The sequence below is a fragment of the Pinus tabuliformis genome, chromosome 9 (assembly GCF_031772625.1).
Source record: "Pinus tabuliformis cultivar Carrire ecotype Pingquan chromosome 9, CPIR1, whole genome shotgun sequence".
Taxonomy (NCBI): Eukaryota; Viridiplantae; Streptophyta; class Pinopsida; order Pinales; family Pinaceae; genus Pinus; species Pinus tabuliformis.
The window spans coordinates 1901389576-1901405156 of NC_142307.1; positions in this window are offsets into that span (position 1 = coordinate 1901389576).

The following is a 15581-nucleotide window of genomic DNA, read 5'->3' on the forward strand; positions in this document are numbered from 1 at the left end:
CCGATCTTGAGCGGCCTTCAAGTTGGCTCGCACCTTTTTGACCATGTCCTCCATCTCCTTGAGCATTTCTGGTCCCAACCTTAATTTGTCCTCCGGGCCACTCCAATTTGAGGGCGTCCGACATTTTCGTCCATATAAGACTTCAAATGGAGACATCTGAATTGATGTGTGATATCCATTGTTGTAAGCGAATTCCACTAAGTGCAAATAGTCCTCCCATTGTGTCGGTTTTTGCATGACACATGCCCTCAACATGTCCTCCACCATCTGATTTACTCTCTCCGTCTGCCCATCAGTCTGGGGATGGTAAGCTGTGCTAAAATTCAGCTGTGTACCCAATTCTGCAAATAGCGCTCTCCAAAAGGCGGACGTAAACTTCACATCCCGATCTGATATTATAGTCTTTGGGAGTCCATGAAGTCTGAACACATTTTGCATAAAGACGTGTGCAATTTGCACTGCCTTGTAGGTGGATTGTACTGGTATGAAGTGTGTTGCCTTACTTAACTTATCAACTGTTAGGATATTCCGACACATAGGATATAGTTAAGTTCAACTTGGTCTAGTATAGAGTTAGGTTAGAGTTAGGTAAAGTGTGTTTCTTTACCGTTGTACATTTTGTAACTTACAATCCGACGGTCACGATATGTAGTGATCCGACGGTTCACTCTCACCTCGGTATTACCGACACTTGATCCGTGGCTTGACACCCGATTGGTCCATGAGTTCTATTTAAAGCGCATGGAGGGTCATTGTTCGGGTAATCCGTGCATGAGAGAAGCTTATGTAAATTTTCATTCTTTGATTAATAAATTGTCTGTACCCACGTTGGGACAGGCCGTGGACTGTTTCCCTCCTTGCACTCTGAGGGTTTTAACCACGTCAAAAATACTGGTGTATTGATTTGAGATCTGGTTGTGAGCGGTGTCCTTTTGGTATTCTTCTGTGGAACTTACCCTGTAAATTCCTACATGGTATCAGAGCTATTTGAGGGCCGCGTCCGTTGGTGATCCAAATCTGAAGCCGGTAGAACTGCATGCGGCTGTCGTTTCCTAGATCTGCTGTTTCTGACTGCTTTCGGGCCGAGAGGACTGCTCTGTTGCATTCGGAGCATCTGTTTCAGTGAGGAACCCCTTTCGTTTCACGCGAAAAGGTTTCCGGTAGCCCTAGCTGCGTCATTTTTCAGATCGGGAGGTATACAGTGTTTTTTTTGCAGTTTACTGTCATTTTCTCTCTGCTTATTTCGGTTTCGGTTTATTTAGCCTTTTTTTTTTTTCCCGGATCTATACCTTTCATTTCTGCGTATGCTCTTTGCCCTGCGACTCTGTGCGATCTGGGCAAATCAGAAACAGAAAGAAAGGATTTTTCTCATGCGTATGCTCTTTTCCCTGCACCTTAGTGTGATCTCGGAAAATCAGAAACATTGAGGAAAATATTTAGTTTTTCGGCTAAAAGCTAACTTTGAGATTTTTTTTTTAAATTTCTAGTTTTTTGGCTAAAGCTAACTTCGAGCCGTAAGGTTCGTTTTTCTTTGGATATTCGTGTTGGGTTTTGTGTTTTGTGTTTTGTAGGGGAAAAGAGTCTTCCCAAGGCAAGCACGCAAATCGAGGCCCCCCCCCCCCCCCTCTCTCTCTCTCTCTCTCTCTCTCTCTCTCTCTCTCTCTCAAATCTTTTGTATAGATCAATTGGTTCAAAGACCTTTTAAGAGAGTAGAGGTCTTGGGTTCAAGTCTCCATTTTGTGGGGGCGGATTTTTTCATTCCCGCACATTCGCGCACTTTGCCGGCAACGTCAACAATTTTTTTTCAAAAAGCCATAACTTCTTCATCCGGAAGCCTTTTTCAGAGCCGTTTTTTTTTAAAACCGCCTATTTTTTCGAGATCTATCCATTGGACCACTCACTTTCAGCATCTTCAGCTTCAGTTGTTTTTCAAAAATGGAAAGTCCATGCCAAGTCATTCTTGACAGCACTAACTACTTCCAATGGGTCGCCTACATGGGAGATTTACTTAGAAGTAAAGGTCTCTTCAGAATAGCCACAGACCAAGAGAAGAAACCCAAAGATGAAGACAAGGCCGAAAAATGGGAAAATCGACAAGATCAAGCACGTGGCTTGATAGGAATGTCTGTTTCTCCTGATCTTAGATTCCACATTGCAGAAATTGAAACTCCTCATGAAGCATTAGAAAAACTTGCTAAAGTTTTTGGGATTAAAAATGAAATTAGATCCCATCAACTTGAAAATGAGCTGCTTACTTTGGATCCTAATAATTTTTCTTGCATTGAAGATTTCTTGTCAAAATTCAAGAACCTTAGATATCTCTTGGAAGGTGTTAAAGTTAAGAAAGATGATGGTAACCTTATTTATTCCATCCTCACTAAGTTAGGGCCAGCCTACTCTGTATTTGTTTCCACTTTCCATTCTACCAGGGAAGCTTTCATTTGTCAAGGCAAAGACTACAAGCCCCCTTCCTTTGACTCCTTTTGTGATTCCTTAATAAGAGAACAAGAAAAACTCTTACACCTTGGTCTTCTTAATCTTGGAAACTCTTCCACAAAAGCGTTAGCCGCCCAGCAGTATCCAAATTCAAAGAATCCTAAGAAGTCTTATCCTCAAAGGAATGGTCCTAAACCAACTCAGCCTCAAGATGAAAGATCATTTCAGCAATATGATAAGCCCAATAAAAACAAATGGAAGAAGACTGAAAGACATTGTAACTTTTGTAATCGAGATGGCCACTTAGAATCTAAATGCTTTAAGAAGATGGAAGCCTTGGAAGCTGCAATGAAGAAACATAACATCCATCTGGAGCCTACTTCAACTTCAACTTCCGGAACGGCATTTTCTGCATGTCATCGTCAATCATCTCAGTCTAGTTATGCATTAAATGTATCTTCTTCTTCTTCTCATTCTCATGAGTGGCTCATTGATTCTGGAGCCTCTTGTCACATGGCCAAAAACCAAGCCATGTTTTCTTCTTTAAATGATTGTAACACCAAAAATATATATGTTGGTGATGATAGATCTCTTAATGTTGTAGGGACTGGAACTGTTCATCTAGACAATGGTCAGTTCAATGATGTATTATGTGTTCCAAACTTATCCTGCAACCTTCTATCTGTCTATCAGATAACTCATTCAGGTGAAGGTAAAATCGTTGAATTTTCACCTCATGATGTTGTAATCAAGGATCTAAAAGATCCTAAACAGATTCTAGCTACTGGTCTTGCTGATGATTCCAAAAGGTTGTATAAGTTTCACAACTTTGGGTCATCCCATCTTCCCTCAGTATTTGTTGCTCATAATGATGAAGTGAGCAAACTTTGGCATGAGCGGTATGGTCACTTAAACTATCGCTCCCTTCAGCATCTCTGTAAAGAAAACATGGTGACAGGTCTTCCTATGGTATCTTGCAAAGATGGTGTTTGTTCCGGATGTGTACTCGGAAAACATCATCGGGACAGTTTTGACAAACGTGCCTCTTGGCACGCCTCAGCCCCTTTACAGCTTGTGCACAGTGATTTATGTGGTCCTCTTCCTGTTGCTTCATTCTCTGGCTGCAAGTACTTCTTAACTTTCATTGATGATTTCTCTAGACGCACTTGGGTATACTTCTTAAAACTCAAGAGCGAAGTATTTACCACCTTTTTGGCCTTCAAAGCATTCGTTGAAAAACAATCTGGACATCAAATTCTTAAGCTAAGAACTGATAATGGTGGAGAATATGTTAAAAATGCATTCATCACCTTTTGCACCGAAAATGGCATTCAAATGCAACATACTGTTCCATACACTCCACAACAAAATGGTGTAGCTGAAAGGAAAAATCGCACTTTAAAGGAAATGGCTAATTGTATGCTGCAATCTAAAGGACTCAGTCTTAGTTTTTGGGCCGAAGCAATTAATTGTGCAAATTATATAATCAATCGCACTCCTACTAAGGTTCTAGAGAATATCACTCCAGAAGAAGCTTGGAGTTCCATTAAACCAGATGTAAGTCACTTTCGTGTGTTTGGAAGTGAAGCATGGGCCCATATTCCAGATGAAAAGCATAAAGCCTTAGAACCTAAGAGTGAGAAATGTACTTTTGTTGGATATTCTGAAGATGTAAAAGGCTATAGACTTATTCCATTTAAGTCCAAAAATGTTATCATTAGAAGAGATGTAAAATTTGATGAAAATAAATCGGCCTGCGAGCCTAGTCCGGCGGATGTGCCACCTCTTCCTATCTCTTCTATCTTTGAGAACATTTCTTCTTCTGATGATGAAAGCGAGGATGATAATCCTTCCCCACCTTCTCAGGATCCTCAACTTCCAAGATGGGTCCGTGCTACTCGGGATGCAGCAGGTGATCTTGCCGGTGATCCTACAGATCAGCGACGTACACGTTCTCAGTTTGAAAGAGCCTCTTCTTTACTGGCTCAAGCTCCAGTGAATCATGATCCTGACACTTTTGCAGAAGCTTCAGGCCATCCACATTGGGAAACAGCTATGAATGAAGAATATCATTCATTGATGACAAATGATACATGGGATCTTGTTCCTCTACCAAAGGGACGCAAACTTGTTAGATGCAAATGGGTTTACAGAACCAAGTATGGACCAGATGGGAAAGTTAACAAACATAAAGCTCGTCTAGTTGCTAAGGGCTTTTCACAGGTTGAAGGCATTGACTACACTGAAACCTTCTCTCCAGTTGCCAAAATGAACTCTATCCGCCTTGTTCTTTCCCTTGCTGCCTCTTTAAAATGGGAAGTACATCAAATGGATGTTAAATCTGCCTTCTTGCATGGGGACTTGCAGGAAGAAATCTATATGGAACAACCCATTGGCTTCATACAAACAGACTCCAGCCTCGTTTGTCGCCTTAAGAAATCCCTTTATGGCCTCAAGCAAGCTCCTCGAGCTTGGTATGCCAAAATGGATAGCTTTCTTTTAGAATCTGGCTTTTCTAGGTGTCATTCTGACAATACTGTCTACACCAAGAAAGTGGGCAACTCTCTCATCATCCTTGTTCTTTATGTTGATGATCTTATTCTTACTGGTAGTGATCCCAACCTTATAAACCATGTGAAGTCCAGCCTTAAAAAGAAATTTGAAATGACAGACTTAGGACACTTACACTATTTTCTCGGTCTTCAAGTCTTGCAATCCCAAGAGGGTATTTTCCTTTCCCAGTCCAAGTATGCTTGTGATATTCTTCGTCATTTTCACATGGAAGACTGTAAGCCAGCCCCTTCTCCCTTTCAGTCTGGAGTCAAACTTTCAGTCTCTTGTACTTCTCCTGAAGTTGATGCTACCTTATACCGTCAACTTGTCGGAAAACTCTTGTATTTAACCCATACTCGTCCTGATCTTTCCTTTGTTGTTGGCCTTGTTGCTCGTTTTATGCAAAACCCCCGTGAAAGTCATTGGAAAGCAGCTAAAAGAATACTTCGTTATGTTCGAGGTACAATACAGTTTGGGATTCATTACAGTGCCAAAGCAGCTCCTCTGTTAGTTGGTTTCACTGATTCTGATTGGGCTGGTGACCTTGATGATCGGAAGTCTACTGCCGGTTATGTCTTCACTCTTGGTTCAGGACCTATTACATGGGCTTGTAAGAAACAGGCTGCCATTTCTCTTTCGTCAGCAGAAGCAGAGTATCGTGGTGCCGTGGAAGCTAGTAAGGAAGCCTTGTGGCTTCGTCAGATCCTATCAGAGTTTGGCTTTGAGCAGCAGCATCCAACCACACTTTGGTGTGATAATCAAAGTGCCATTCAGCTATGCAAAGATCCAGTCCAGCATCAGCGCAGCAAACACATTGAACTACACATGCACTTCATCAGAAAGCTCATTCTTGACCATGTTCTTGAAGTACAATATTGTCCAACGGATGATCAGGTTGCAGACATCTTCACAAAGGCTCTCACAGAGGCGAAGTTCACTAAACTTCGATATATGCTTGGAGTTCAGGAAGTTGTCACTAAGGGGGGATAGGCTCTAGTGCCTCCTTCCTTCTCCTATTGTGTCATATTTGTAAATCCTTCAATCCTATCCCAAGTTGTTCTTAAGGGGGGATGTTAGGATATTCCGACACATAGGATATAGTTAAGTTCAACTTGGTCTAGTATAGAGTTAGGTTAGAGTTAGGTAAAGTGTGTTTCTTTACCGTTGTACATTTTGTAACTTACAATCCGACGGTCACGATATGTAGTGATCCGACGGTTCACTCTCACCTCGGTATTACCGACACTTGATCCGTGGCTTGACACCCGATTGGTCCATGAGTTCTATTTAAAGCGCATGGAGGGTCATTGTTCGGGTAATCCGTGCATGAGAGAAGCTTATGTAAATTTTCATTCTTTGATTAATAAATTGTCTGTACCCACGTTGGGACAGGCCGTGGACTGTTTCCCTCCTTGCACTCTGAGGGTTTTAACCACGTCAAAAATACTGGTGTATTGATTTGAGATCTGGTTGTGAGCGGTGTCCTTTTGGTATTCTTCTGTGGAACTTACCCTGTAAATTCCTACATCAACCACTACCATAATAGAGTCATTGTTCCTCTTTGTTTTAGGCAGCCCAGTTATAAAGTCCATTGATATAATTTCCCATTTCCATTCTGGGATTGGTAGGGGTTGCAATAACCCAGCCGGGTGCTGGTGCTCTGTCTTGATCTGCTGGCACTCTAAACATCGCGCTAAATATTCAGCTACATGTCTTTTCATCCCTGGCCAGTAGTACTCCTTCCGAAGTGCAGCAAGCATCTTCTGGTATCCAGGATGACCTGCGTAATGACTGGTATGAAACTCATTCAGAATTAAGTTTCTAAGACTATCATCATTTGGTACAAACAGTCGTTTTTTGTAAAACAGCATCCCATCCTTGCTCACTTCATACCCTTGCTGGCTTTCCTGGCTGGAATGTGACTTTTGTCGCTTCATTTGCTGATATTCAGCATCCTGGTTTGCTGTTGTTTTTATCCTCTCCTGCAAGGAGTTTTCCCACTTGCTGAGAGTAACTTCATATAAACATTGTACCTTACGACTTAGGGCGTCTGCTACACGGTTTTCTTTTCCTTTCAGGTGTTTAATATCAAAGTCGAATCCACTTAAGAAATCTGCCCAACGGGCCTGCCTTTCATTCAGAGTGGGTTGACTGAAATAGTTTGTCAAGCTGTGATGATCTGTTAATAACAGAAATTTCTTACCCAAAAGATAATGTCGCCACATTTTAAGGGCATGTATGACAGCTGCCAACTCCAAATCGTAGGCAGAATATTTCTGTTCATGTTCCTTCAACTTTCTCGACTCATAGGCGATCACTCTCCCTTCTTGCATTAACACACCTCCAACGCCTTCTCGACTAGCATCAGTACATACTACATAATCCTTATTAGGATCAGCTATACTTAGGACGGGAGCAGTAGTGAGTAGGTGCTTAAGTCGTTCAAAACTTTGTTGACATTCTGAACTCCATTTGAATGCCCTTCCTTTCTTTTGTAAGGACGTGATAGGATATGCCACTCTTGAAAAGCCTTCTACGAATCTTCTGTAGTACCCTGCTAATCCCATGAAAGATCTGATATCCGCCACATCTTTAGGCACGGGCCAATTCATTATGGTTTTAATTTTCTCAGGATCCACTGCAATCCCTTCTTTGGTGATCACATGGCCTAAATACTGAATCTCTTCTTTATAGAAATCGCACTTGCTAAGTTTAGCATACAGCTGATGCTCTCGTAGGGTTTGCAGCACTATCCGGAGGTGCTCCTCGTGTTCCTCCTTGGAACGGGAATAAATCAGAATGTCATCAATGAATATTAGTACAAATTTGTCTAAAAACTGATGGAACACGCTGTTCATTAAGCACATGAATGTGGCGGGTGCATTAGTCAGTCCAAAAGGCAGTACTACAAACTCGTAGTGTCCATATCGGGTTCTGAAGGCTGTTTTAGCAATATCCTCTTCTTTAATTCTGATCTGATGGTAACCAGATCGCAAATCAATTTTGGAAAATACTGTCGCCCCTTTGACTTGATCGAAAAGCTCATCGATCCGAGGTAGAGGGTATTTGTTTTTAATTGTGAGCTTGTTTAGCTGCCGGTAATCAATACACATTCGAAGAGTTCCGTCTTTCTTCCTGACGAATAATACCGGTGCTCCCCATGGAGATACACTGGGGCGGATATAATTTTTATCCAGCAATTCTTGTAGTTGCATTTTCAATTCAGTCAACTCCGGTACACTCATTCTATAAGGTGTCCGCGAAACTGGAGCAGCTCCTGGTATTAACTCAATGGTGAAGTCTATATCCCTCTTTGGAGGTAGTCCAGGAATTTCCTCTGGGAACACGTCTGCGAACTCTTTTATTACCGGGAGGTGGTCTAGCGGGTTTTCCTTATGCTTATTTTCTGCATAGCCCACCTGAATAGCATACACTTGGCATCTATTTCGGATGCATTTTGCCAGCTGAGATGCAGTGATTGGCCGGATCTGTACTGGTCGTTTAATTCCCTGCATTTCTTGTTCTATTCCAGCATCATCCTTGTACCGTATAACCTTTGTTTTGCAGTTCACTAAAGCCCAATGCTTTTCTAGCCAGTCCATCCCAATTAGGACATCATAGGATCCGAGGGGAAGCATGTTCAGGTCTGCCACTACTGGCTGTCCTGCTATCACTATAGGGCAGCTTTTGACCTTTGCCATTACTCGTCTTTTGGTCCCTGTAGCTAGCTGTACCAGCCAAGGATTCCTGAATTTTTCAGGCTGCAATTTACACTGTTCAACTATCTTTGGACTAATATAACTTAAAGTAGCTCCAGGATCAATTAGAACAGAGATGGAAAGGTCTAAAATTTTACCTTCAAACTCTACCATGGTGGGCTGGTATTCTGCCTGGCGGTCGTCCAAGGCTGCGTTAATTCTTGGCATACTTCGTCCCACGTCACCCACGGTTGATGCCTCATGAATCTGGGATATCTGATCAGTTCCCTTCCTTTGCGGACAATTCTTGACATAGTGCGGACCACCACAACCCCAGCACTGCACTGGGGGTCTGGTTACTCCTTCAGTATCCATCTTGGCGGGTTGTTCACCCATTCTGTTTTCACTGATGGGCTTGGACCTGAATGAACCTCTCGGTGCTGCTCTACTGTTCTGGCTCTTGCTGCTTCCTTTGACTCCACTGCTCCGACTTCCCTTATTATTTCCAACAATCTTACTATTCTTTTTCTCATTCCATTTTCTGTTGGAACTGTCCCCTTTCTGCTTGCTCTGCTGGTAGCAGATTCTGGCCTTTCGAATAGCTTCGTCCATGGTTCTAGGATTGTCAAATTCAATCCTTTCCCTCATGTACATGGGTAGACTACTAACAAACCGCTGTACCTTGGCTTTTTCTTCTTTAAGGTAGGGTACATAGCGAAGCAAAGATGTGAACCGATTGATGAACTCATCCATAGTCTGCTGTCCCAGTCGCAGGTCATGGAATTCCTTTGCTTTTTCATCGTAAAAGCGTTCCGTCAAGTATCTCTCCTTAAAATATTTCTGGAATTTTTCCCATGTTATGGTTCGCTCGCTTACCCCTTTAACGATTTTAACTTCCTCCCACCACAGTGTCGCCTTCCCTTGTAACTGGAAGATAGCCAAACGCGCCTTCAAATTATGATCATACTCATATAACTGAAAATATTTATTCATATTGATTAGCCATGCCTCAGCCGCTTCCTCTTGTTCCCCGTCGTAGTGTGGGGGTTTAATTTTCCGGAATTCTCCCTGCAATTCCACCTTTTGTCGCTTTGAAGTCTACTGTTCTGATGCATTATCAGATTGATCCTCTCCATCTTCTGGAATCTCAGATTCTGCTTGGTAATGCTGCTCCTCTGTCGTTCTCTGTTGCTCTGCGCTAGGGTTGGCCAGTGGCGGGTTCTGTTTGTCGGACAAGCTTTTTAGTATCCTTTCCTGCTTCATTGTCAAATGTGCATTGTCCTCACGTAAACGAGCCATTTCATTCTTCAGCTCTTGAACTATTTCTAGTATGGCCAGATTTGTACTGCGGGTCTCCTCACCCAACTGCACCCACAACTCTGGGTTGTTTCATGGATTCATTTTTCCTTGTTCTGGTCTGGTCTAATCATGCAACAGTTAACCTTGTGAGCTTCTGGGCACAATTTTATTACCCCAGTTAAAGAAATATCAATGCTGTTAAAATAAATAAAAAAAAAAAAAAAACACATATTACTCATACCCAGAGGCCACAGTATGGGCAACCTGGGCTCTGATACCAATTGTCACATATCTACATGCTATAACATACATGTTATTTTTTTTTTTATATATACATACCGTATCCATACTTTGGTTAAACACCTGCACATTATCTAAGTATGTATTATGTTATATGGTCATCACCACTCCGTATACATGCCTAACCTGAGGCGATGTATATTGTGGCAGGTTATGTTTGACATATCATTGATTATTCAACGATTAATACTTGCCTATGTTTTATTGTTAGCTACATGGCATGAAAATCTTATGTCTACTCCTCGAGTGTATCAAGACTGTACTGTGCTCTCCTGTTGGCGCCTCCTGCGCTGGACATCTGGCGATGGCATTGAATCTTGCCGGACAGATCACGTGATTAGGGTATGGTCGCTGTGCTTGGGACTTTCCCACGCCGGGCTTTTGGGTAAAGTCGCCTCCATCCACGGTGCACAATTGCTGGGTGAGATCAAGGGTTGGAATGGCTCCACGTTCCACCGCTGGCAGTCCTGGTTTATATATGGTGTTCTCCGGATTATTCGAGATTTTCCTCTTACGGTTCCATACGCTCCCGCTCTCTGTTCATCACTGCAAGGGTTTGTTTCACAGTTCCGCGCCAAGACCTCCACTATTCCAGGCACATGCGCCATCCGGAGAGTCTTCAGCTTCATAGATTTCATTATCGAATCAGTCAGGTGATTTACCCATCAGATAGCAGATCTGTTGCGTTTATTTAAATTTAATGTTTGCAAAGTCTAATCTCCTATCTTTGGCATGACAGGTTGCGAACAAGTGGCTTCCAGCATCTATGGCTTGAAAGAGAGTCACTCCCGATGATGCCCGCCGAGTTTTCACAGGTATTTATCTGGTTCGAGAGTTTAGTTTTTCGGTTGGTCCCCCTCTGTCTCATTTCGGTTTGCCAGGGGGTTTCCTCTGTGCTAAGAAAGAGACCCCAACCTTATTGTTACTCGGTTGGCCGCAGGTCTTGATGGACCAATGCTCTTAATCTGGTTCCAAGAGTTCTGGGACTGCTTAAAGAATTGGGTCCCTCTTCATCTACGATGATTTGGGTTTTTACCTGTGTTTCCCGAGGCTGGAGTTCCCACTTGACTCTATATACAGCTATTTATATTTTGTTTGCTTTAATATATCGTGACTGTAGCCATGTATTATGACTGTCATCAAACCCTGGTTGGAAGCCAGCGGCTTGTTTAACTTTTGTACCCATATGGCTTAAGGCCGATGGTTTATTGTAACTTTCTGTTACTGTTACGCCACGACTTGATTTTCTCCTGCAGATAAGAATGACTTTACTATTATGCAAAGTAGGGTTTGATTACTACCAGATGTGTAATGCGTTTCCTCGTTTTCGGAATCATGCTTGTTTGAATATGGTATACATGCAAATGGTCATAGTATAATCTGTGGTTCTATTCCATTTCGTCAATGTCTTGAATGAATATGTAAAGAGTCAATCTGTCGCGCCAACATCTGATTACTATAGATGTATGGCCGACTGGTTAGGGACTCTCCGTGACTAGAACCCTGAGGGTCTGTAATATATATATATATATACTCGGTTAAACCGTATAGTTGTTAATTTCTGGTTCATTATTGGCAGACAATACATTTGCGGCCTCAAGGCGATTGCATGTTTCCATACTTTCCTTAATGCATAAAATGTTTCCGCTGTGCGTTACAGAAATATCAATTTGGTTCTGTCGCATAGTTCTATGCTCGTCTCTGTAATGATTTGCACCTTGACATTGTAATATTCAGTTACCCACAACACAGGTCTTTAATCTTGGACAGTATCTAGGTTCTCTTCGTCGTTTTAGACTCGCCAGAACCCTACCTGTTACGGCTATGCCGAGTTCGGGGTTCAGCGTTGTTTATGCCTTTTCCTTACCTTGTTAAAATCTCTGTTGGCATTTTGTTTTAAGAGTGTTATGGGGTCTATACGGCCGTCTACGACCATTAGGGTCTTGATATCATATCGACCCAGGTTTATTGTTTGCATGAAGAATTCGGTTTCTGTGATTCGGATATTTTTAGACTGTGTATTCATTTATCTGGTAAAGACAGGCTTGTTTTATTAATAGTCCACCTCCTTTGTTTAGATGTTCGACTGTTCTCAGTTCTTTGAAGTTTACAGCTATACTGTATATAGTTTTCTTCGCACAGAATGTTATAGCTATATCATCTTTTGTCCTTACAGATATACTGTTGATACCTTGTAAAGTTATTCATAGTTACACTGTCTTTTGGTTTTTACAGCGAGGTTGACTATACCTTATACAGATAATCACAGTTACAATGTGTTTTGATCTTTGCAACTAGGTTGTCTATAGTTTGTACAGATATGCATAGTCATGCTATCTTTCGATTTTTACAGCTAGGTTGTCTATAACCACAGTTTACACTATACGCTATTTACAAGTATTTGCTCAGACAATCACAGTTCTTCTACAAGTTACACAGATAACCAGGGCACATGAGGGTTCCGTTACTTACCTGATCCCCACTGGTAAGATGAGTCTGGAACAAATCTCCTGCCAAATCGCTGTGTATCGCTTGTTTTCCACCCAACCGTGAGACCAGTCCTTCAAGACCTGAGTCTCCCCCCAAGCTTCCGCTTACCGGATCACTATCCTCAGTAAGCCAGCACTCTGTGCTTGACTATCTGGTCCTTACCAGACTTAGTCCATCCAGGGTTTTTCCCTCCCTTTCTCTTTTCTCTGCCTATCTCTACAGCCCAGAGTTTCTCAACCAACCTCCCTTTTTCCCTGGAAACCCTTCTAGTTGGGGAAGGTGGTTATTTCTAGTTATATTAACTAACCTTTCTTTTCCAGTTCCCTTTTGGGAATTCAGATATCTTCATGATTAATTCCTTTAATCATTAATTTAGTGCACATGTAAAATTAACAGAATATCCTCAAAAGAAAGTAAATTCTTCATATTATTTCAATTCAGTTTTTTGCTGTAGTAACTTTTAAATAATTACATTTTTACGGGGTCATCACAACAAACCTCGTAATGTGGGATAGAAAGAAGTTCCTCTTTAAAACATTAGTCACTCTGGTTATCTTATATGGATGTGAGGTTTGGGGTTGTAGCATTTCTAAAGAATCCTGGAGAAAAATTGAGCAAATCCAGAAGCATTTTATAACGTATAACCTCAAAATTAAAAGCAACACACCTTATCCTATTCTCCTTATAGAAGTGGGTCTTTCCCCTATCGAGAGCCTAGCTATGACTAGGCTTCTATTGTACAAGCACAAACTCAATAACATAGGAGACCATAGACTTCCTAAGCTAGCTTTAAATTCCAGCCAAAACCACCTAAGGCTCAAACAAGGTTGGTATAAAGACACCAGGGCCTAGTTAAACCATTGGGAGATCGATGAGAATGTTGCATTGCAAAACATTAATAACATTAAAAATATTGTTACTTCTAAGTTGAAAGAAAAAATGTGGTGTGAGAAAGATTTAGCAGCTAAAAGAAAATTAAGATATTATAAGGAGGTCATCAACCACACCCTAGAAGATCAAAAGTATCTCTCTGTTTTAACTAGCTCAAAGAAGAAAATTAATATAGCCAAGATTAGAATGAACTCTTATGAGCTCCATAGTGAAACGAGTCATTGGGCAGTTCCTAAAACACCATGGATGGAAAGGTTCTACCATCTCTGTGAGAATACGAACATCGAGGATGAAAATCACTTCCTCTTAGAGTGCCCCACGTATAACCACATTAGATCTCATTTCAAAATATTTGTTGCAATACTGACCTTCCTAGCCTTTTACGTTGTCAAAATTACAGTGAGCTTGGGAGGCTTCTCTCCAAGCTTTTTGAGCATAGGAATAAAATCTTAAATCAAACTAAATAATTCATTTCTTTAGGTCCGATAGACCAAAGTTTGGTCTCAGTGGACGTTAAGCACCATCATCATCATCATTAAAAATAAATATAGTTAATTTTATTTTTTTTCATTTTTTCATTTGTTTTTGAGTGGTTTTTGAAATCAGAATGTGGTGGATATCAACAACTATTTTTTTATTTTATTAGCTTAAAGTATAGTTTTTTTATCTTGGTAAGTTTTCTAGAGTTTTTCAGGTCTTAAATTTCTAGGGTCATGTTGAAACTCTAAACAACCTTTTTTGACATGGTTAGAGCCCAAGTGATAATTATTGGCTCTTGCTTAGGCCCCAATTAGAATGTGTAATTCTCGACTAGGCCATTCCAACAAGATACCAAGGGCACCAAATATAGACTATATGCAAAAGTTACGACTCTGGGAAATTGATGTATCAACTAATCCCATCAAGGCTCAAAAGCCTTTTGGAATTACATCTTGCATGGGGGCTCACTCAAAGAATCTCTGACATAGCACGTGTGTTTGTGGCATACTACACAATACCCCTAAAAATACCTCTAAAAATCACTTTATTTAACACCCTACCATTACAAACCCAATACACCTTCCCAATTTAAAAAACCCATACTTTCACTAGATATTGTAGGTATCCAATTTTCATTAACATTTTTTATGCCCCTTTATATTTTTCATTAACTTTGAGCTCCTTTTTTTATACACAAGATATAAAAACCCTTTACTCCATATTAAATTCTTAATATATTATGTCTTTTTTCCCTTAATATATAGCCCCCTATATGAGCGCACGTGGTATGGTATTACTCCCCCAGTGAAGCCCTAGTGGGTTTTTGGGACCTCTAGTGTTCTTGCTTTATGTTAAAATGTCATTCTCTTAGCCTCTTGTGAGAGATTTTATGAATGCACATAGCCACCATATCTTTCTGTTCAGAGATAGTTATCACCATTCTACTCAGTCTGTGTTCTACAATATTCTATATTTCATTGATTAATAGAAATTGGGCTTTCACCACATCATTCTAATACCTACTATATTTCTCTTTGTGCGTTCCATTTATTTTCTTGTGTTTCATTTCATTCCTTGTATGACCCGAATAAGTAGTATTAGAGTAATCTACTCTTTTTGGTTTCTTAGTGCATGACCTTGACGAGGTCACAGCACAAAGATTTGTGTCTCAATTTATTTTCATTGGGGATGATCACTCTCACAAACCTTAAGTTGCCTCCTATCGTAGAAGAAAAGAGAGATGATGGAGTAGGAGATCCTATAAAGTTGTTTCTCGAAGAAGCACTTGTGTGCTAGAGGAATAAGATGATGGACAATTTCACCCAAATACCTCAACAACTACCCAAAATGGTGCAAGCACCTTCAACAATCAACAATTTTGGAGGCATGACACCCCTCAAGGTACAAGTTAACTTTGATATCCCCTTATTTGAA